The sequence below is a fragment of the Lipotes vexillifer genome, unplaced genomic scaffold (assembly GCF_000442215.2).
Source record: "Lipotes vexillifer unplaced genomic scaffold, Lipotes_vexillifer_v1.1 scaffold142, whole genome shotgun sequence".
NCBI classification, from domain to species: Eukaryota; Metazoa; Chordata; class Mammalia; order Artiodactyla; family Lipotidae; genus Lipotes; species Lipotes vexillifer.
Genome location: NW_006795110.1, coordinates 241,109 through 265,113, shown reverse-complemented (window position 1 = coordinate 265,113; position 24,005 = coordinate 241,109). Strand labels below are relative to the sequence as shown.

The 24,005-nt window shown below is 39.5% G+C and overlaps 1 protein-coding gene and 1 non-coding gene across 4 annotated transcripts in view; both read right to left on the bottom strand.

The window, feature by feature from the left end:
• Positions 1–24,005, bottom strand: part of HDAC8 (histone deacetylase 8) — a 247,051-nt gene that overhangs the window by 204,022 nt on the left and 19,024 nt on the right. The gene's annotated exons all lie outside the window — the stretch shown is intronic.
• TRNAG-CCC (transfer RNA glycine (anticodon CCC)) lies at positions 10,284–10,356 on the bottom strand. Its single transcript has one exon. It is a non-coding gene; the product is annotated as a tRNA-Gly (tRNA).

The following is a 24,005-nucleotide window of genomic DNA, read 5'->3' as shown; positions in this document are numbered from 1 at the left end:
CTTTCCCTATTGAATTGTCTTAGTATCTTTGTCAAAAATCAATTGACCATAAATGTGAGGGTTTATTTCTGAACTCTCAATTCTATTCCATTGATCAATATGCCTATTCTATGCCAGTATCACACTGTCTTGATTACAGTGTGAATCCTCCAACTTTGTTCTTTTTCAAGATTTGGCTATTTTAGGTCTCTTGCATTTCCACAAGAATTTTAGGATCAGCTTGTCAATTTCTACAAAAAGCCAGCTGGGATTTTGGCAGAGATTGTGTTGAATCTGTAGATCAACTTGGGAGTACTGTCATCCAAACAATATTAAGTTTTCTGATCAATGAACATGGGATCTCACTATACATTATTTATATGATTCACAGTTATAAGGAACTAATGTATAACAAACAGTTTTAAGCTGTGAGATCAAATGCATACCTTTACCATTTTATCAAGGTATAATTTAGATACCATAAAATTCATCCATATTAAGTATACAATGCAATGATTTTTAATAAATTTACTGAGTTGGGCAACCATTACCATAATCCACTTTTAGAACATTTTCATCCCTCCAATAAGACTCCTCATGCCTATTTATAGCTGATCTCTGTTTCTACCCCCAGACCCAGTCAAGCACTAATCTACTTTCTGTCTCTATAGATTTGCCTTTCTGGACATTTTACATAAATGGAAGCATACATATGTGGTCTTTTCTCTCTGGCTTCTTTTACTTAGCATAATGTTTTTTTTAATTAATAGTTTTTTTTTTAAGAAGTTTTGGTTTTACAGAAAAATAGAACAGATAGGACAGAGAATTCCCATATACCCTCTCCCCTGCATACAGTTTCCCCTATTAACATCTTGCATTAGCATGCTACATTTGTTACAGTATTGATATATTACTATTAACTGAAATATATAGCTTACATTAGGGTTCACTCAGTGTTGTACAGTCATGTGAGTTTTGACAAACATATGATGTCATGTATTCACCATTACAGAATCACATCATAGTTTCACTGCCCTAAAAATCCCCTGTGTTCCACCTAATTATTCCTCCCCTCTCATCCAAGACCATGGCAATCACCTATCTTTTTTTTTTTTTTTTTTTTACTGCCTCTATAGTTTTGCCTTTTCCAGAATGTCATATAGTTGGAATCATATAGTATGTAGTTTTTTCAGATTGGCTTATGTCACTTAGCAATATGCATTTAAATTTTCTACATGTCTTTTCATGGCTTGATAGGTCATTTAAAATACCAGCTTAACTGAGGTATAACTGACATAGAATTGTAAGATATTTAAAGTGTACATCTTGGTGATCTGATATACATGTACATTGTGAAAGGACTGCTCCCACCTAATTAATTAGCACATCCGTCACCTCACGTATTTATCTTTTTTATTTTTTGGTGAGAATATTTGTTATACTCTTAGCTAATTTCAATTATACAGTACATAGTAGCTCATTTGTTATAGATGATGATATTCCATTGCATGGATGTTAAGAGTTTGCTTATCCATTTACCTATTGATGGACTTCTTAGTTGCTTCTAGATTTGGCAATTATGAATACAGCTGCTATGAACATTTGTGTGCAGGTTTTTGTATGGACATTAAGTTTTCAACTCAGTTGGGTAAATGCCTGTGAGCATGACTGCTGAGCATGTTTTTGAGGTTCATTCACATTGTAGCATGTATCAGTTTTTCCTTCCTTTTTTAAATCCCTGAATAGTATTGTTATATAGATATACCACATTTTGTTTATCCATGCACTAGCAGATGGACATTTGGGTTGTTCTCACTTTTTGGTCATTATTAATAACCAAACAGAACAGAACAGAATAGAGCTGCTATGAACATTCACATGTAAGTCTTTCTGTAGATATATGTTTTTTTTTTTGTTTGTTTGTTTTTTGCGGTATGCGGGCCTCTCACTGTTGTGGCCTCTCCCGTTGCAGAGCACAGGCTCCAGACGCACAGGCTCAGTGGCCATGGTTCACGGGCCCAACCGCTCCACGGCATGTGGGATCTTCCTGGACCGGGGCACGAACCCATGTCCTCTGCATTGGCAGGCGGACTCTCAACCACTGCGCCACCAGGGAAGCCCAGATATATGTTTTTATTTCTACTGGGAGTGGAACTGCTGGGATGTATGATAATTTTATATTTAACTTCTTAAGAAAGTGTTAAACTGTTCTCCAAAGTGTCTGCACCACTCTGCATTCCCACCAGCAGTGTATGAGGGTTCCAGTTTCTCAACATTTACTGTCTGTCTTTTTGTTACAGCCATTCTTGGGGGGTATAATAGTATTTCATTTTGATTCTAATTTGCATTTCCCTAATGATTAGTGATACTGTGCATCTTCTCATGTGTTTATTAACTGTTCATATATCTTTTTGGTGAAATGTCTATTCAAATCTTTTGCCTATTTTTAAATTGGGTTGTCTGTCTTATTATTATTGAATTGTAAGAGTTCTTTGTATATTACGGATATGAGCCCTTTATCAGATATGTAATTTGCAAATTATTTTTCCCAGTTTATGACTTGTATTTTAACTTTCATAATGATGTCTTTTGAAGTATAAGTTTTTAATTTTGATGAAGTCCAGTTTATCAATTTTTTGTTTTATGGATCATGCTTTTGTTGTTGCATCTAAGAAATCGTTGCCTTACCAAAGTCTCAAAGATTTTCTCCTTTTTTCTTCCAAAAGTTTTATAATTTTAGCTCTTACATTTAGGTCTCATCCATTTTGAGATAATTTTTGTGTATGGTATGAGGCAAGGGTCTAATGTTATCTTTTTGCATCTGTGGATCCAACTGTCTCAGCACCACTTGTTCAATTTCAACCATACATTTTCAAAGGTTCTAAAAAGAAGTGTTTCTCTCTTTATTTCAAAAACTTTCAAACCTATAGAACAGCTGAAAGAATAGAACAAGCAATCATGTATCTTTCACCTAGATTCACAAATTGCTACTAGTTTCCACATTTGTTCTCTCTTCAAACACAAACATGCAAGCACGCATGCACACGTGCACATATGTGCAGCGCTCTCTCTCTCTCTCTCTCTCCCCCCCCACTTATTGCTGACCCATTTGAAAGTAAGACACAAATATGAGGATACTGCACTCCTAAATACTTCAGCATGCATCCCCTAAGAAAGTCTTCCACATTATCATACCCAAGAAAAATCAACATTAATTCAATATCATCTAAAGTATATTACATACTTAAATTTACCAAATTATTCCAAAAACGTCTTTCATAGCTGTTTGTGACCCACCCCACCCCTCATTCAGAATCCATTCAAGGTTGACACGCTGTCTTTGATTGTTAGAGCTCATTGTTCTCTTTATTCTAGAACAATTCCTTAACCTTCTTTTGTTTTTCATGATAATGGCTTTTTGGAGAGTCCTGGCCAGTTGACTTACTGTATGTCCCACATTCTAGGTTTGTCTAAGTGTTTCTGCATATTTAGATTCAGGTTAAACATTTTGGGCAAGAATATTTCATAAGTGGTGTTCTGTACTTCTTATTACATTACATCGGAAGGCACAATGTCAGGTTGTCCTGGTATTGACAATGCTGGGTTTAAACACTTGTTTAACCTAGTGACTGCCAGATTTTCCCATTGTAAATGTACATTTGTAATTATCAAGGAATCTGCGGGGTGATAATTTGAGACTGTGTGAATATCCTGTTCCCCAAGAACTTTTTACCCAGTGGTTTTACCAGCAATTTGATGATCTTTGCCAAAATCAATTATTATACTGGGGGCTGCAAAACAGTGATTTTCTATTCTATCTTCCATCTACGTTTATTAGCTAGTATTCTTCTGGAAAGAAGATCTCCCCCCACCCCCCCTGCTTCAGAATATCGCTTTGGACTAATGGATTATTACTTTTATAATATCTTTATTGGAGTATAATTGCTTTACAATGGTGTGTTAGTTTCTGCTGTATAACAAACTGAATCAGCTATATGTATACATATATCCCCATATCCCCTCCCTCTTGCATCTCCCTCCCACCCTCCCTATCCCACCCCTCTAGGTGGTCACAAAGCACGGAGCTGATCTCCCTGTGTGATGCAGTTGCTTCCCACTAGCTACCTATTTTACATTTGGTAGTGCATATATGTCCATGCGACTCTCTCACTTCGTCCCAGCTTACCCTTCACCCTCCCCGTCGGACTAATGGATTATTATTATCATTATCATTATTATTTTACCACTATAATCCATTTCCATTAATACTTTCACAATTTCTAAAAAATCTATTTCCTAGCCCAGTCTACAGAAAAGGCCTAAAAGCAATGCACATCAGTAGCACTGAGCATACCTAACGCCTAGACTGTGGTACTGAAATACCATTTCCTATTCTCAGGAACCAGAGCTCCTGAGAGAACTGGCTGATTCCATTGTGAATTGGGGAAACATTGTTCACCAGAAAGCAAAGATGCACTAAAGAACTGATGGGGTCATGTGAAAAACACATAGGAGCTGGCTTGAAGGGGCTCTATTGGCCAAATTTGGGATAATTTGAGCATTACAAAGAAGTGCTTTAAAAATTATCCATATTTTACTAAGCCTCATCTATAATTCCCCTTCTCTCTCTCTCAACCTGTCTCCTTCTCCACTGCCTTTATTTTCTCTCATCATTCATTTGCTCTTCAGTCTTCTCTTTTTACAGCACTGAAAATTATACCAGTAATCATTTGATTGCCAAATCCCACAGACCCTTCTCAGTCCTCAACAGACTCAACTTCATTGTCACTAGTAACCCTTGCCCTCCCATGCTAGACTTTCTTCTCCTCTCCTCCAAAGCAGGGACAAACAATCCATATCCAGGTTCATGGCTTACCATGGCCTACCGAAGGTGAGCAGAAAAAGAACCTAAAACCATGGGAGAGGAAGACCCAGGCTGAAGAAGGGTTGGGGTATAGGTTTTAGTGGCCACATTTTCTCCATCTTGGTATTTTCAGGGCTTAACCAGTGGGTGGACTCCAACAGGCATACACAAATATGGCTCACTCTCTGTGACACTTGAGGCAAGGCACTTCCCCTTTCTGAGCCTCAGGTTCCCCACACACAACACAGGAATGATAACACCAACTCTAAGGGTTGTTTCAAGAACATTCACGTGCACACTGTGAACTCTAAAGGTTATTCAAAAGTAAGAAATGAAAAAGTTCTTACTTCTCCTGTTTGGTATTTCTTCCCAAACCTCCCCCCACCCTGCCCAATTAAACTTTCCTTGATTATCTCCCTCAAGTGACTATTTCTTTCCTTTGGTTTTCTACAAAATTGCTTGCTTTCTCCACTTCCTTCTTTCCCATTTACTCTGCAACTGTCTGTTCCACTTACACCCCTTTTACCAGGTTCACCAGTGACAAGTAATTTTTAATCTTCAACTTATTTGATCAGCATCTGACACTAGTAAACATACCCTGATTTTTTCTTTTGTTTGAAATAGAGTCATTGTCAGTGTTGTGTCATAGTCAGCTAGTGAGATCTGACTATTCAATATTCAGGAATTTTGCAAGCCCTTGGGATTATTTATATCACTGAAATTAGCAAATGCTACAAATTTAGGGCTTCACTTTTTTTCAGAGATCTGATTTACCAGAACACTACTTGTTACTGTTTCTATAAATGACACATGCTCAATAAAATATGTTCAACTATTTAAACTTTAACAAAAAGTGCAATGACCTGAAATCTCACTACCAGGGAAAAAAACCAAAACCACCGTTTGCTAGGAAGCAAAGTTTTATTTAATGAAGAAAATGTTACATTGCTGCTTTATAACCTTCCATAATATGTCATGGACATCTTTCCATGTCAATAAGTATAGAGCTATGTCATAACTTTTAATGGCTGAATACTATTCCACTGTGTGTATCTGCCGTAATAATTCTCCTACTGTTGAATATTTTAGATTGTTTCTGCTATCATGATGCTGGGACCAATGTTGTTACATGTGTTTTAAAAATCCACTTGTACAATTTTCTATCTCCTTTGGGGTAAATTCTCAGAAGTAAGATTGCTGTCTCATAAAATGTGCTTATTTTTCATTTTGATACATATTGTTAAAGTGTCCTCTGGGAAGTCCAAAAAAATTTGCATTCCCAGCAGTAAGTACACAGGAGTGCCTGTTTCCCCATAGCCTTCGTAACACTGTTCGATCTTTTAAATCTTTGCCAATCTCACAGACGAACAACAAAAACACACAATTTTGCTTTCATGTCTTTGATTACCAGTGAAGATGAACAACTTTTTATATGTTTATTGCCTCTTTATATGTCTTTGGATAACTGCCTTTTCATGTCCTTTGCTCACTTTTCTAATGTGGACATTTTCCTCTCATCCCTTTCTTAAAAGAGTTTCCTTCCTTAGATTCCTGTACACTACTTCTTTCTGAGTCCCGTTCTACCATGCTGCCAGTTTCTTCTCTGGCTTCTTCCTATTTGCCCCGTAAATGTTGATGCTCTCTCTTCACTCTGCCCCACCCACTTTTCCTCAGTGATCTTATCCATTCTTATGCTCGTAATTGAAATCTCTAACAACATGAACAATCCCGATAGTAATAACGATATGAATAATTGCAAACATTTATTGAGCATTTACCATGTGTCAGGTACTGTAATTAGTGCTGCTATGGAATAGCTCCGTTAAGTTATTCCTCACAGGAAGCACATAAGGCAGGTACTAGCATGAAGCTCTATTTTATAGAGGGGGAAACTTGTCCAAAGTCACAAAATTAGTATGTACAGAGTTGGGACTGAAACCCAAGTCTTGTCTGGTGCCAACTAGACTATATTACATCCTGTGACTGTATGCTGTATATCGTCTACATTACATAGCCCACAAGCCAAATCCAGCCTGATGTGTTTTTGTTAATAAAGATTTATCAGAACACAGCCATACCCACTCACTTAAATATCGTCTATGCTAGCTCTGAAGCTAAAACAGCAAAGTTGAATAGGTACAACAGACACCTTGTGGCCTGCAAAGTCTAAAATACTTACTCTCTGGACCATTACAGGAAAAGTTTATCTGCTTCTGCTCTGCTCACAGATAACTCCAAAAATCTACATCTCCTTCACTGACCTATCTTCTGAGTTCTCTATCTACCAATCGGCTGAACACCTCTAGCTCATAAGTACTTCAATCTCAGCAGTCTCGAAACTGGACTCTAAGGTACCAGTTCCTGCCATTCCCAACTTCCTACCCTCTAGCCCAGGGATGTGACATGCATACTTGCCATTCCTCTTTATTTCACCCATGGCAGACATTGCTAATTGATCACATTACTTTTTCCCATTAAGCCCCGATGGGGCCTCAGAATCTTTCTTAATACAGCCTTTTATGAAGGCCTGGTCTGAGATTGGCAGTGGGGGGTACAAAGAAGGGGTTGGAGTCAAGAAACATCTAGGAGGTAGAATCAGCATTATGTGCAGTTAGCACATGAGGTAAAACTTATTTGCCATCCCTGTAGCAGAGCCACACCCAGCTTCTCACTGGTCCTGGAACCTGACCAAACCCTTTCACACTTCTACATACCCGCACGTGATTCTTCACCCCAAATTCCATACTCTCCCTGCTCTGACTGGCAAGACCCTTTTCTGCGTCTGACAACCAGCTCGAATGTCACAACCATGAAGCCTTTCCCCACATGGGTTAGCCATTTCCACATGGTGCCCCCACCAGTCCAGAACTCTATCATAGGATGAATACATAATACATACATTGTACCATATCTATCTTTCCACAGGTTGGTCTGTCTACCCCACTAAACTGAGAGCTTCCTAAGAGCAGGGCATATATCTTAATTATCTTTGCATCCCTGGCATCTAGAAGTATCCAGGACACAGCAGACTGTCAGTATGTTAAATAAAAGGAGGATAAAATCATTGCAGGTGTCACCATCTACCTACAAAGCTTAGTACATAGTTCTTGACTCCAGCACCTTCTTTGCATCTCCCACTGCCAACCTCAGGCCAGGCCTTCATCATTTACACTCTGGATTATTGGATTATTGTCACAATCTCCCTGCCGTTAATCTTGGCCCCTCACATTGATGCTCTATGTTAATTCCCTCATTCAACAAATATCTACTGAGTGTCTGCTAGATGCTCTCTATTCTAGGCACTGAGACAAAAATCTTTGTCCTCATGGAGCTTGTATTCTAGGGGAGGAAACACAATCATCAGAGTGAACCACTTGTATGCAGCTGTGACCATGTCATTCTCCTTAGAACCTACACTGGTTCCCCATTGCTGATAGTCCAAACTACCTGAACATGGCAGATAAGGGCTTCCATGACCCAGCCCTTATGTACTCTAGTTTCATCTCTGGTATTTTGTACTCTAGCAATACTGAAATGTATACACTGCATTTTTTTCCCCACCTCCCTGACTTTGATTTTGCTGTCCCCTTTGCCCAGACCCTTCCCTCTCTTTCTTTGTATGGTTAACTCCTGTTTTTCAAGATTCAGCTGAGACAGCACTTAAATCTAGGAGGCCTTCCCTCTTCTCCCTCAGGTTAGGTGCTTCTTGTCAGTGCTCCCGAAACAAAATCCTGTGCAGACCTCTATTGTTGCCTTATCGTTGTTTGTTTCTACATCTGTTTTCTTGACGAGGCAGGGCTCTTGGAGGGCAGAGACTGTCTTACTCTTCTTTGTAACCCCAGGAAACTCAAGAACCTCCTCCCGTGTATAAGACATTTAGGCACTGAATAAATATTTGTTGAATTAAGGACTGTTGCTTCCACATGCCATTCTCATTCAGGGCCAGATCACTCTGCTGCACTCCAGACTCTGATTACCAGACATCGTGCTGCCTCTCAGGTACCCCAGAGCAGGGACGCCATGACCAACAATGAATTCATCATCACTCCTGAAACCCACTTTTCCTCCTGTAATCCTACTGTCATTTTTAAAACTGGCAACCCTACTGACAGTTTTGATTATTCTGTCTTCCTCTCCCTGATGATTCTATTTCATAAATCCTCCTTCTGGCTCCTCCTTCCTGTTTCCTCTGCCACTGCCCTCATTATCACTCCCCTGGATGACTGCACCAGCCTTCTAACCCGTCTTCCTGCCTTTACTCTCATCCCCTGGATTTAATCCTGCACACTGTGGCCAGAGTTATCTTTGTCAATCAAAGAAAAATCTGATTCTGTCACTTCTCTGCTTAATGATCTTTCCTGGCTCCCCACTGCCTTCAGGATAAAGCCCAAACACTTCAGTATAGTACACAAGGTCCTTAAGGATCTGGCCTCATCTCAGTTCCCAGCCTCACCTCCTGCCACTGGCCCATACCAACTTCCTGACTCAGCCATACTCAACTCTTGCCAAATCTCCTCACAAATCTTATTCTCTCATGCCTTCCCACCTCTGCATGTTCAGTTCCCTTTTCCTTATCCTTTTCCCTTGTATCTGCCTGGCTTACACTTTTTTGCCCCTGAACACTCAGCTCAAGCATCACAACAGACTCAATACTTCAACAAAGCCTGCTCTGAACACAGTACCTCCCCACAGCCCCGCTGAGCTTATTGTCTTAGTTTACACTTCCCTAGTACCCTGTGCCTATTACAACCATTAACCACATTAAGTCAGAATGCTAGTTTACTTGGCAGTATCTCCCAGTTCACCACAAGCTTCTTGAAGTCAGGGACAGTGTCTGTATCTCTATATCTTCAGAGCCTAGCATCTTTGCCTGGAATACAGTAAAAATTCAACAACCAAAACAAATGTTTAAATAAGTGAAGGCCTACTTGACTTTGCAAATGTTGATCCTTTTTCCTGGCATACTCTGCCTGGTAAATTCCTAGGTCATTATTGTATCCCTCGCACCTAGCAGAGTACCTGATGTCCGGTAGGTATTCAATAAATACTGAGTGAATGGATGAGACCAAGCTCAAAAAGCACCTTTCTGACCTCTTAAGAGCCCTGGGTGTAGCTGGTTGGTCTCCAGCCCCAAACCCCACAGCCCACTGTATCTCCTTCTGCCAGAACACTTGCCCTGTCACACTATTCACATGGCTGCCTCCCGGCTAGACTGGGAGCTCCTTGAGGACAGACTTTGGTTACACTTGTGTCTGTATCTCCAGTGCCTAGCACAGTGGCAGGCACACAAGAGATGTTCAGAGAGCGTTTTTAAAAATATTTATTTATTTGGTCGTGCCGGGTCTTAGTTGCGGGAGGCGGGCTCCTTTTAGTTGCGGCTCAAGGGATCCCTTAGTTGCGGCTTGAGAACTCTTACTCGCGGCATGTGTGTGGGATCTAGTTCCCTGACCAGGGATCGAACCTGGGCCCCCTGCATTGGGAGCGCGGAGTCTTAACCACTGGACCACCAGGGAAGTCCCCAGAGAGCATCTGTTGACTGAATAAACGGATGAATAAGAAGATAAGACTCAGGGGAGTCTCTATAAATATCTGAAAGGTTGTGCTGGACTAAGAAAGCAGACTATTCTATGTGGTTGCAGGAGGCAGAAGAGCTGGGAAAAGCATTATTTTAGCTCAAGGGCAGAAAGAATTTTAACTTTTAGAATGGCTTGAGGGTCAAATGGGCTGCTGCTGGGGAAAGTGAACTCCCTGCGATGAGAGGTATGCAATGAGGCTAGGGAATGCTAGGCAGTGATGATGGAGAGGGAATTTCAACAGCAGACAGGGAGGTGAAGGTGGGGTGTTGATTGGGGGTGATGGTGGTGGTGGTGCTAGATGATCCCTGGGGTTCCTTCTGGATGGTGCATCCACTAACCTGCACCCCTCAAAGGTGCCCGTGGACTGGGACATGGCTTCTCCACCAACCAGACCTTTCTTAGCCAGCCCAGGCACATTTAGTTGCTCACTATTTCTCCTCAGGGGCAGGATAGCCTTATTCCTATCCTTATCTTTAAAAACCAGCAAGGTATCAGGCTCACAGTAGGAGTTCAACAACTGTTTGCTGAATTGTATCTGACTATTCTGATATCAAAGACCACTGCCCTCTCTGACTCAATAAACATTTTTTGAATGAAATTAATTTAAATTCGACTATGTGACAGTGCGTGGCTCATATCATTCATTGATCATTTACAGGGTGTCTATATAACATTACAAATAAGGCCACATGCTAAGTATCGTGAGAGGGAAAGCAATAGGACTCTCTCTTCCAGGAGTTTACAGTGTGGCAGGAGAGAGAAACTATGATACAATAAGTGTAGCAGAGGTATAAAGTGCCTAGCACAGTGCTGGCTATGTAGTAGGTACTCATGGAAGGATGAATAGTGGTCCCCAAAGCTGTCCACGTTTTAATGCCCAGATGTAAGTAAGTTAAGGATCTTGAGATGGGGAGATTATCCGGGATTATCTGGGTATGCCCTTAATGTGATCACAAGTGTCCTTATAAGAGGGAGGCAGAGGGAGAGTTGACACAAAAGAGAAGGCCACGCAGTGGAAGCAGAGTCAGAAAGAAGAAGCTGCGCTGCTGGCTTTGAAGATGGAGGAAGGGACCATGAGCGAGGAATATAGCTCTAGACACCAGGCAAGGAAACAGATTTTTCCCTTAGAGCCTCCAGAGGGAGCGTGGCCCTGCTGACATGCTGATTTTAGCTGTGTAAGACTCATTTTGGACTTCTGGCTGTCAGAATTGTAAGGGAATAAATTCCTGTTGTTTTAAGCCACTAAATGGGTGATAATGTTAGAGCAGCAATAGGAAACTAATATAGCACTTGATAAATACTTGGGAATAAGTGGATTTTTAAAAAAGTTCTGTAAAAGAGATAAAGATACAGGGATTCCCTACTGAGTAGAAGAGAGCCTAAAAGCTTTAAAAATGCTCCAAGGAGCCATGACTTGCTTTTCCCTTGACTAGGCCAGCTTGGGGATTATTTGTGCAGCTTACTGCTTGCCCACCATGGTGCTGGTAGCTGTTAGCTTCCGGTTGCCATTTTGGAAATCTACTTAGGGGGCACTTCTAGGGCCCTTAGTTGCCTGAAATGCTGTGCCCTGAAGCCCTATTACCTGAGAGTGGGAACAAAATATAGTCTCTTTTTCACTGAACTCTGATGGCAATTATAATCTGCTCTAAATTGTTAAACACTCTATTATATGCTATTTTATGTTGTTTTCTAGTTACATCACACATCTGAATCTTATCTGTTCAATTACATAAGATCCTTAAGGGCAGGAATCATGATTTTTACATATATTTAGTTCTTCCATGATACTAGACACTCCAGAGTGACTCAGGTAATACTTACGTATTGCTGATAATCAAGAAGCTGGGTAGGGAAGACTTATTTTATGCTTCATTTTCTAGACCACAACCAGCAAGCTGACTCAATTTATCTATCTATCGATCTGCCTATCTATCTATCTATCCATCCATCCAACATTGATTATTTTCTTACCATGGGCCAGGCATATACTTGGTACATTCAGTGGATACAGAAGTAACACTTGGTTTCTGTTATTGAAGGCTCAGCTGTCAAAGACTGCTAAACTAACACATTATAATATAACACGATATGCTAGAGGCGAAAACAAAATACCATTAAAACAGAGGCAAGAGCAATTAATTCTGTCTATGGGAGTCGGGAAGAACTCCAGGAAGGTGACAATTAAGCTGTGTCTTGAAGGAGAAGTAGTTTTCCAGGAAGAGAAGAGGTGTGTAGGACATTCTAGACAGAGGGAGCACATAGGAAGGCACAGAGGAGTTGTGAAAAAAAAAGAACTGGCTAGAGCAGGGAGTGGTAGGTGATGAGGCTAGAAAGATAGGCTAAGGCTGGACTTTTAAAGCCATCCTGGCAAGTGTCTGGACTTGTGTTTTATATATGAAGGGTAACTAATGTCTTTGATTTCTATTTCATGTGAAAAGCACCCACAATAGAAAGTCTGTACTGCAGAGAGGATGTTTTAACTGTGGATTGCTATATAAAATCTACATTATTTAAATGAGTAAAACAATGATCAGAATTCTGAGTCTGAGGAATCTCTGAGTTAATCCCTCAGTTTCTTTATCCATTTTTTCCACTGAACAGAAAAACAGAAGGTTGATTATTCAGAAAAAAATTTCTTTTCTGGTCACTAAAGTACATAACAAGTCTACTATAAACCCCAGAAGCTCTGCTTCTTCCTCTTCTTTAAAAAAACAAAAACAGCTTTAGTGAGCTATATATCACATGCCATACAATTTACCCATTGAATGGCTTTTAGTATGTTCACCTCACCACAATCAATTTTAGAACATTTTTATCACTCAAAAAAGAACCCCTGTACTCATTAGCAGTCACTGCTCTTCATTTTTCTTGAAAGCTCCTGGGCCCTGGCAACCACTAATCTACATTCTGTCTCTATAGATGTACCTACTCTGAATATTTCATACAAATGGAGTATAAAATATGTGGTCTTTTGTGACTAGCTTCATTAACTTGGCATAATGTTTTCAAGTTTCATCCATATTTTACCCTCTATCAGTACTTCCTTTCTTTTTATTGTCAAACAATATCCCATTGTATGGATATACCACATTTTACATTTATCAGTTAATGGACATTTGATTTTTCCCTACCTTTTGGCTATAGTGAATAATGCTGCAATGAACATTAGCATACAAATTCTTGTGTGGACATACATTTTCAATTCTCTTGGGTATATACTTAGGAGTAGAAGTTCTGGGTCACATATTTTAATTCTATGTTTAACTATGAGGAACTGCCAAACTGTTTTCCAAACTGGCTGTACCGTTTTAGAGTCCTACTAGCAGGGTATTAAGGGCTCTAATTTCTTTGTATCCTCTTGAATACCTTCTATTGTTCATCTTTTTGATGACAGCCATTCTAGTGGGTATGAAGTGGTATCTCATTGCAGATTTGACTTGCATTTCCCTAATGACTAATGATGTTGAACATTTTTTAATGTCTTTATTGGCCATTTGTACATCTTTGAAGAACTGTCTATTCAAATCCTTTGCATGTTTTTCATTTGGGTTATTGGTCTTTTTATTGCTAAGTTGTAAGAGTTTTATGTATATTTTGGATACAAGATTCTTATCAGATACGTGATTTGCAAATATTTTGTTACATTCTATAGGTTGTCTTTCTACTTACTTGCAGATATCATTCGCAGCACAAATGTTTTTAATTTTAATGAAGTCCAGTTCACTTTTTCTTTTGTCACTCGTGCTTTTGGTGTTGTATCTAAGAAACCACTGCCTAACCCAAGGTCACAAAGATTTACTCCTAAGTTTTCTTCAAAGAGTTTTATGTCTTACATTTAGGTCTTTGATCTATTTTGAGTTATTTTTTCTATATGGTGTGGAGCAAAGCTCCAAATTCATTCTTTTTCATGTGGTTATCCAGTTATCCCAGGACCATTTGCTGAAGAGACTATTCTTTCCCCATCATATGGTCTTGGTATCCTTGTCCAAAACTGACCATGGATGTATGGGTTTATTTCTCAACTCTCAATTCTATTCTTTTACCTATATGCCTTTCCTTATGCCAGTAACAGACTGTTTTGATTATTGTAGCTCTGTAGAAAATTTTGAAATTGGGAAGTGTGAGTCCTCCAAATTTGTTCTTCTTATTTTAGAATTGTTTTGGCTATTCTGGGTCCCTTGCAATTCCATATGAATTTTAGGATCATTGTGTAAATTTCTGTAAAAAAGCCCAGGCCCAGATGGTTTCACCAGTAAATTCTACCAAATATTTAAGGAATAAATAATACCAATTACCTGTAATGTTTTCCAGAAAATAGAAGCAGAGGGAACACTTCTCAACTCATTTTATGAGGCTAGTAGGACATTATCTGGTATACAGAAAATCCTAAGGATTCTACTAAAAACCGTTAGAAGTAATAAATGAGTTTTAGCAAGATTGCAGGATACAAGATCGAAATACAAAAATCAATTGTATCTCTATACCATAACAATGACCAATACAAAGATGGAATTAAGAAAATTCTACTTATATGTTATAGCATCAAAAAGAATAAACATCTAGGAATAAATTTAACAAAAGAAGGGCAAGAAAAATATATTTGTATTTGGAAAAAAATGTATACTGAAAACTACAAAAACATTATTGAGAGAAATTAAAGAAGATCTAAAGAAATGGAAAGAAGTTATGATTCTTGAAATGTACATTTTCAAGAGGCCTGTCCTAGTAGATCTAGAGATGGTAGTTTCAGAACTTGAAATATGCTGATTGTTACATGAAGGATGAAGAAAACAGCTGAGGGCTTCCCTGGTGGCACAGTGGTTGAGAGTCCGCCTGCCGATGCAGGGGACACGGGTTCATGCCCCAGTGCGGGAAGATCCCACATGCCACGGAGCGGCTAGGCCCGTGAGCCATGGCCGCTGAGCCTGCGTGTCCGGAGCCTGTGCTCCGCAACGGGAGAGGCCACAACAGTGAGAGGCCCACGTACCGCAAAAAAAAAAAAGAAAACAGCTGATGCTTTTTTTGGATGTGGGAAGATGCCCTTTAGAAATTTATTTATTTCATATATTTTGGGTGTTTAACTGCAATTTGCTAGAAGTTCTGAAAAGTTTTTACAATTTTGTCCATTTTCTACAGTGCTGCAGTTGTTGAAACTTCTGCAAATTTCCATGGTTGTTGGTAATTCAGGACAAGGGCAGTCTTTCTAGCTGTAACTTTGGCATTTAAGGGCACCCCCACCCAAGCCTATAGCCTTTATGATCCAACACAAATCAACTTTGTGCTTAACAAAGTTGCATTCTTACTTTCAAATAAGGTACTTTTCCCCTTATTTCCAGTACTTGCTAATCAAACCTCTTAATCATTCCAGGAATGTGCCATTGGTGCTTCTATTGTTGCTTCATTAAATGATGCTATCTGTACTGTCATGGATAATTTCTACGTTTAAGAGCTGAAATGTTTATAGGAGATCAGCAGGAGAGAAAAATTAAACTAACTGGTCAGAGGTGAGAGGTACACCAGAGATGCAAAGCAAGGTGGCTATCGCAGAAATCAAAACTGGCCAAAAATTTTAAGTGTTTTTTTCCTTTTTATATCTCTTGCCCATCTAATTCTAATCCTCTCTTGGTATTATCACGTCTCTCCTTCTCTCTAGACAGTACTCATAATCCTGCTTTTATGCTTTGACCCACCTGTAAACCTACACAGGTCATATGGTGTTATGAAAAATCAGGAAAATAAAATTCTTGAAATCTGTTCTTTATGTTGGTACACAGACTATGTATTGTAAAATATAACTATTTTACAAATAGTATTACTAAAGTAAACCTGTGGCAGACACACTTCTAAAAAGTTATGTGATAACTGACTTTGCAAACCAAATCTTCAATTCACCAGAGGAGTTAATTTAAGGAACTCAGTGGATGAATTCTGTCATAGTGAAGGCTCCTTCTATAAAATGAATTCTCCATCCAACCTCTGTATCTATCCATTTGGCAACATGCATTCTTTTTATTCCCTGAGTTTTCTTAAATTGGAGCACACCTATACTTGGATCTTTAAGACAGTGCTGAAATCACTATTAGAACACAGCTTTCTTTTCTTCTCTGCTGAGTATAATGATCCAGGGAAGGAAAAGTGAACTAACAAATCCTAGCTTGTGTCATTATAGCTTATGACTGGTTAACATATATATTTAAAAAAAAAAATTTACTTATTTATTTTATTTTTGGCTGCATTGGGTCTTTATTGCTGTGAACAGGCTTTCTCTAGTTGCCGCGAGCGGGGGCTACTCTTCATTGCGGTGCGCAGGCTGCTCATTGTGGTGGCTTCTCTCGTTGCAGAGCACGGGCTCTAGGTGTGCGGGCTTCAGTAGTTGTGGCACATGGGCTCAGTAGTTCTGGCTCGTGGGCTCTAGAACACAGGCTCAGTAGTTGTGGTGCACGGGCTTAGTTGCTCTGTGGCACGGGGATCTTCCCAGACCAGGGCTCAAACCCATGTCCGCTGAATTGCCAGGCAGATTCTTAACCACTGTACCACCAGGGAAGCCCTGGTTAACATATAATAGGGTATTTCCATGCCTAATGTCCAAGCCTCGTCAGGTCTTCTGTGGGCTCCCTTTTCTAACACCCTGTTTACTACTCCTGCGGCCAGTTCATGTCGCTGTCTCTTGTGAGAATTGACTCAATGACTTTTACAGATCAAGAGTTTCTGTATTTATTTATAATACCATTGTTTCCTCTGTTAAAGAGGGAGACTGAAAAACCAGAAATCTTCTGTAATCTGATTTCATAGTTACGTCCAGCAAGTCCTTTTAGAGATTTACATGTTCCAATGATAGAAACTGAGGTAGGACCTTGTGTGTCTCTGCTTCAGTGTTTTGACTTATCAAAAAGTTCCTACCATACCCACCTCCTTGACAGAAATGTTATCCTGATAAGTTTAAATAAAGGCATGTATAAAAAATCCAAAGTACTAACTGTCCTAATTATCTATCTCACAATTTTTCTCTCATTAAGACCCCAATTTTAATTTGACAGAGCTAAATAAATCAGCTTTACGCACACCTGCTTCTTTCCACATAAAAAATGCACACAAAATACATGCACCTGGTTGTGGGAAACCAGAAATTAGTCCCACATGATGGATTTTCTTTTAACCACCCACTTTACATTTATAGTCCACTTTAAGGGCTCTGTGCCTGGAGTTGGCAGCTCTAAGAACAGTGAGATCAGTTTGTCTACAGTTGTTCCCAACCTTTTTTGGCTCTGGTACACCTACACTTGCTTCCAAAAATATACCCCCCAGTCTGGTGCTCAATGGAATGAAAATCTTTCCTGAGCCAATAGAATATAAAACAGAGAAGGCAATGGACATAGTTCTGCATTTTAGAGTACTCATAACAACACAGTGAGGCAAACCCGTGCAAATGACGCAACTGACCCTGCATCAAGAGAAACAGAGCTTTGGGCTGTTCTTTCAAAGGTGGTAAAGATTTACACTTCTCAGTCTGCATCTCCCAGCTTGGCCTCCCTTGAGACTGAGGATATGCTTTTGAAGAGATGGTCAGCCAAGGTAAATGGTGCGGCCAATAGCACTGGAATCAGCGGAAACTAAACTGGTTTATACAAGGACGAAAATCATGGTCTTGGTCCTATTAGCACTAAGTGCTAAACGCCTGAGATAACTAGCCACTGATATTGCCTGTGAGAAAACCAACCTTCAACAGAAACAGAAGTGCACTTGAGTACTAACACACATAAATTAATAGTTCAGTCTCCAGGACTTGAATTCAACATGAAGCCTATTCCAAAGTTGCCATTTAATATGGTGGAAAAACCCCTATTTACCTGAACAATTTTCAAAGTTTCACAATTTGTATTATTCCCCCCAATAATTAACTTTATTTCAAGTAAAAGGCTTGAATTCCAACTATTTACACCACATTCCCTAAAATTAGCATGCATTTCTGAGAAATTTTTACTAGACATTGATATTATTTATATGAAATAAGCCTTGAAGGGCAAGTCTTTAAGTTAATTGGGGCACCTTCTTTACAGGTATCTATTTCTCCTATAGGAAATTCACAGGTAGGAATTCCTGGTCACGGCATTAATAAGAGCTTAACAACCTTCAAGATACCTCCTAATGGAAACTATAATAATCTCTTAAAGAAGTTTTGTTAGTTGTCTGGAATAAAGTCCATAATTACCCCTTGACTCAATCCACCTTGTATGATCTATAATTACTGTTATATTAAAGTACATCAGGCAAGATTAGTGATTTCAACTCTTCTCTGCTTATACCTTACCCTGATTTGCCCCCAGTCTCCAGAAGAGTTTAAAGAGCCATTTTTTACTAAATTCCAAAGACAAGATATAAAAGGCATGGGGAAAAAAAGTTTCTCAGAAGAAAAATCCACTGAATTCTAGCAAAGACCAGCTAGGAAGTGAATGTCACTTACTAGCATTCCAACTAAATTTAGTGGTATCGATTGTATAAGAATGTGTGTGTATCGCACATATGGTCACCTTATTTTTGATAAAGGAGGCCAGAATATACAATGGAGAAAAGACAGCCTCTTCAATAAGTGGTGCTGGGAAAACTGGACAGCTACATGTAAAATAATGAAATTAGAACACTCCCTAACACCATACACAAAAATAAAATCAAAATGGATTAAAGACCTAAATGTAAGGCCAGACACTATAAAACTCTTAGAGGAAAACATAGGCAGAACACTCTATGACATAAATCACAGCAAGATCCTTTTTGACCCACCTCCTAGAGAAGTGGAAATAAAAACAAAAATAAACAAATGGGACCTAATGAAACTTCAAAGTTTTGCACAGCAAAGAAAACCATAAACAAGACCAAAAGACAACCCTCAGAATGGGAGAAAATATTTGCAAATGAAGCAACTGACAAAGGATTAATCTCTAAAATTTACAAGCAGCTCATGCAGCTCAATATCAAAAAAATGAACAACCCAGTCCAAAAATGGGCAGAAGACCTAAACAGACATTTCTCCAAAGAAGATATATAGACTGCCAACAAACACATGAAAGGATGCTCAACATCATTAATCTTTAGAGAAATGCAAATCAAAACTACAATGAGATATCATCTCACACCAGTCAGAATGGCCATCATCAAAAAATCAAGAAATAATAAATGCTAGAGAGGGTGTGGAGAAAAGGGAACCCTCTTGCACTGCTGGTGGGAATGTGAATTGGTTCAGCCACTATGGAGAACAGTATGGAGGTTCCTTAAAAAACTACAAATGGAACTACCATATGACCCAGCAATCCCACTACTGGGCATATACCCTGAGAAAACCATAATTCAAAAAGAGTCATGTACCAAAATGTTCATTGCAGTTCTATTTACAATAGCCAGGACATGGAAGCATCCTAAGTGTCCAGTGACAAGTGGATGGATAAAGAAGATGTGGCACATATATACAATGGAATATTACTCAGCTATAAAAAGAAAGCAAATTGAGTTATTTGAGGTGAGGTGGATGGACCTAGAGTCTGTCATACAGAGTGAAGTAAGTCAGAAAGAGTAAACTAAATACCGTATGCTAACACATATATATGAAATCTAAAAAAAAATTGGTCCTGAAGAACCTAGGGGCAGGACAGGAATAAAGATGCAGATGTAGAGAATGCACTTGAGGACACGGGGAGGAGGAAGGGTAAGCTGGGACAAAGTGAGAGAGTGGCATGGACATATATACACTACCAAATGTAAAATAGATAACTAATGGGAAGCAGCTGCATAGCACAGGGAGATCAGCTCGGTGCATTGTGACCACCTAGAGCGGGGGATAGGGAGGGTCGGAGGGAGATGCAAGAGGGAGGAGATATGGGGATATATGTATATGTAGAGCTGATTCACTTTGTTATACAGCAGAAACTAACACACCATTGTAAAGCAATTATACTACAGTAAAGATGTCAAAAAGAAAAAAAGAATGTGTGTGGGTAGTTGGATTAAATATTTGAAAATGCGTTGAAAAAAGAAAAAGAAAGTTGAGTTTCATCTTAGTGATAATACAGTTCGTATTAAAGACAGGTTGGGGTAGAAAATTAAATGAAGGTAAAACTGTAGAATCACATGTGGCTCTATCCAACTCTCATTCCTTCTTCTCTTCCACAGAATTCTTGGTTCTTATATTTAAACAGCAAAACTGAGGAAACAAAGACTCTCACTACAATTCAGACATTAGAAAAAAATAGAAAGTCAGACCAATTAATTCTATAGATACACATTTAAGTTTTCTGAGAAAAGATGATACCAGCATGGGTTTGGTGACTATGGACAATAAATTGCAAGGCTTACTCAAAGTGCACACTGTTGTAGAAAAATTCACCAATGCTGTAGATACTTGCCCTGCTCTAGCAAGGACCAGCTTCAGGAACTGTTCAGATTTATTATAAAAACAGGTACTGGGAAGAACAATAAAGAAAGGTTGTATGTCTCAGACTATTTGAAATGATTCCATTAAATAGACTGAAAAACACATTAAAATACCTAAAATAGACTGAAAAATGCATACTACTGAATATTATGACTAGCACTTCTCAAAACCATCCAGGTCATCAAAAACAAGGAAAGCCTGAGAAAATGTCACAGCCCAGAGGAGCTTAAGGAGACATGACAACTAAATGTAACGTAGTATCATTACATGTGGATGGGATCCTGGGACAGAAAAACAGTATTAGGTGAAGTCTGAATAAACTATGAACTATGTCAATATTGGTTCATAATACATTCTCAAATGTATTATATTCATGTAAGATGTTAATAATAGGAGAAACTGGGTATGGGATACATGGGGACTCTCTGTACTATCTGCTCAATTTTTCTGTAAATGGAAAACTATTCTTAAAAAATAAAGTTTATTAAAAGTGGGTTCTATTTCTCAGGCTATTTGAAATGATTCCACTAGTGAAAAAGATCTAATACTTGAGGGCCTAGCTCATGCGCCTGGATCAAGGGCACTCAGAGACTTCAGCCATCAGATGAGAACAGGACAAGGACTCCATACCCCCACAGTAATCCAGCTCAGAAAGCCACAAATCCAGGCACCCAAAATCCCTTCAGAGAATTTCAGTGGGAACAGTTGATAATTAAGATAATAAGTAAAACCTATTTAACTTTCTTCATCCCAAACAACCCTACATCTTGAAAACACATTGTAGGCAGCAGGTTTCAAAAGCGGTGAAATCCCCATTTGCAGAAGTCAAACTAACAGTTGGGGGGTGGGGTGGGGGACAAGCCATCCCTGGTGACTTGCATCCTCCATCAGCTGCCAGCCCCTCCTGATGGAGAGAGGAGCTGGTATGGAAGCAGAGGCAGCCTGGGCCTTTAGCAACTCCTACCTCAGGCACTACGATGTTGATGCTGTCTAACACTATCGCTTACACAGACAAAGCACCCAAACTCCAAGTCAGATTCTTGCCCTCCTCTTGCCTAAGGATTCTGTAAGCACCAAGGACCATGGGAGCTCTATTCGTCAGTCAGGTTATGAACGCTGAAGGATAGTTTCTTAATGGAAATACTGACCATGGTTAATTAGTAAAACACAAATTTCAAGGTGAAAATCTCGATTCTATATATTCATTCTTTCATTCAAAGTATATATATTTATTAAAGAAGTATTATGAACCAGATACTGGGCTCATGAAAGAAATTAGCTCAAGAGAACACTCTGAACTGATGAAACAGTTTAGATGAACATCAGATCAATAAATAGAAATGTGGATGACGTTAATAGAATCTCATCAAGCAGAGAACATTCTTGATTTAACCTCGCACGCCCTCTATTGGTCTCTTGGTTAAAATGCAAAGCTTATATAACCCACAGTTTGGTCGGTCGTGTTCAATATGCTGGAAATCTGACGTGCTGACTGCTCATTGGACTTCGTGAACACTCAGACCTCTGACTGCTGTGTGGAATCTCCTCTCTCTCCATCTCTCTCTCTCCCCCCTCCCTCTCTCTCGCCCTCTCCCTCTCTCTAATTTCATAATACCTGTTACGATACTACCATTGATTCATTCAACCAATATCTACTGAAGTCCTACCTTAAGAAGGCACTAACTCATCTTTCCAATTTAAATAACTTTATTCTTTATTTTCCAAGCATAATGACATTCCATAAGTCAACTGGTAGTACCAGGAGACACACTCCCCCAAAGGGCTGGGAATCAATGTTTCCCACTCATCTCTCTCTGCCCATCCATTCCAACTTTCATACTCGATTATTCACCCAATGAAAATTTTTAAACTTTTCTATGTGCCAGGTAGAGTTCTAGGCAGTGAAGCTACAGTAATTAAACAAAACAAATAAAAATCCCTACCCCCTATGAAATTTATATTCTAGTGGGAGGGGGTGTAAGGCATGAAATAAATAATGAATAAGTAAATTAAACAAATTTTTAGACAATCAATAATATGGAGAACAATAGAACAGGGAAAGGGCAATGGGAGGCTTTTTTTGCAGTGCAAATTTAAAAACGTGGTCAGGGAAGGCCTTACTGAGAAAGTGATATTTGAGCAAAGACTTGAAGGAGGTAAAGGGTCATTAACTGGGAGAAGGATATTTCAGGCAGTGAGAACAGGAAGGGCAAAGGCCTGGAGGTGGGAACATGCCTGGTATGTTCAAGGGAAAAGAGGAGTCCAGTGGCCAGATAATAGCGAGGAAAAGAACAGTAGTTCTACAGGGGGGAAGGAGAAATAGGGGGACTGCACAGGGCTTTGTAGGCCGTGGAAGGCACTTTGGTTTTTACTCTGAGTGAAACAGGGAGCCAAGGCAGTGTTTCGAACAGAGGAGTAATAGGATCTGACTTTTAATAGGATCACTATGTCCGCTGTGTGGAGAATAGACCTAACAGGGGCAAGGCCAGAAGCAGGAACACTAGTTGGGAGGTGGTTGCAATAATCCGAGAGAGATGAACTAGGGTTATAGTGCTGGAGGCAGTGAGAAGTGGTCAGATTCTGGATATATTTTAAAGATGGAGTTGGGATTTTTTACAGACTGAACGTGGGGTGTGAAAGAAAAGGAGTCAAGGATGATTCCAACATGTTTGGTTTCACCAACTGGAAGAGTAGGGCTGCCATATGAGGGGGGATTAGGAGTTAGCTTTTGGACATATATTATGTTTGGGATGTCAACCAGGCAACCACCAATCAATCTACTCTACCATCTCCTACCTAGCTATCCATTTACCCACTCAGATTTCTCTATGTCACAAATCCCTTGACATCTCTGTATGTCTTTCGGTGTGCCACTTCCAATTTTACTAACAATACTGCCTCCTACTTTGGCAAAAACTGGGTATTTCTGATGTCTCCCTTCGCCTTACCCCCAAGAGCTAACTGATCACCAAGTTCTGTCAGTTATGCCTCTAAAATCACTCTCAAGTGCTCTTCTTCCTTTTCACATCCACTGTCACCACCTTTGTTCATACTTTCAAGATCTCTCCCCTGGTTTTTGAGCATAGCAATTTGATCTTTTCCTTTACTAGTGAGACTGGGTAGACGGGTCCAGTGGATCTGGGGTCAGGAGGTGGAGGCAAGG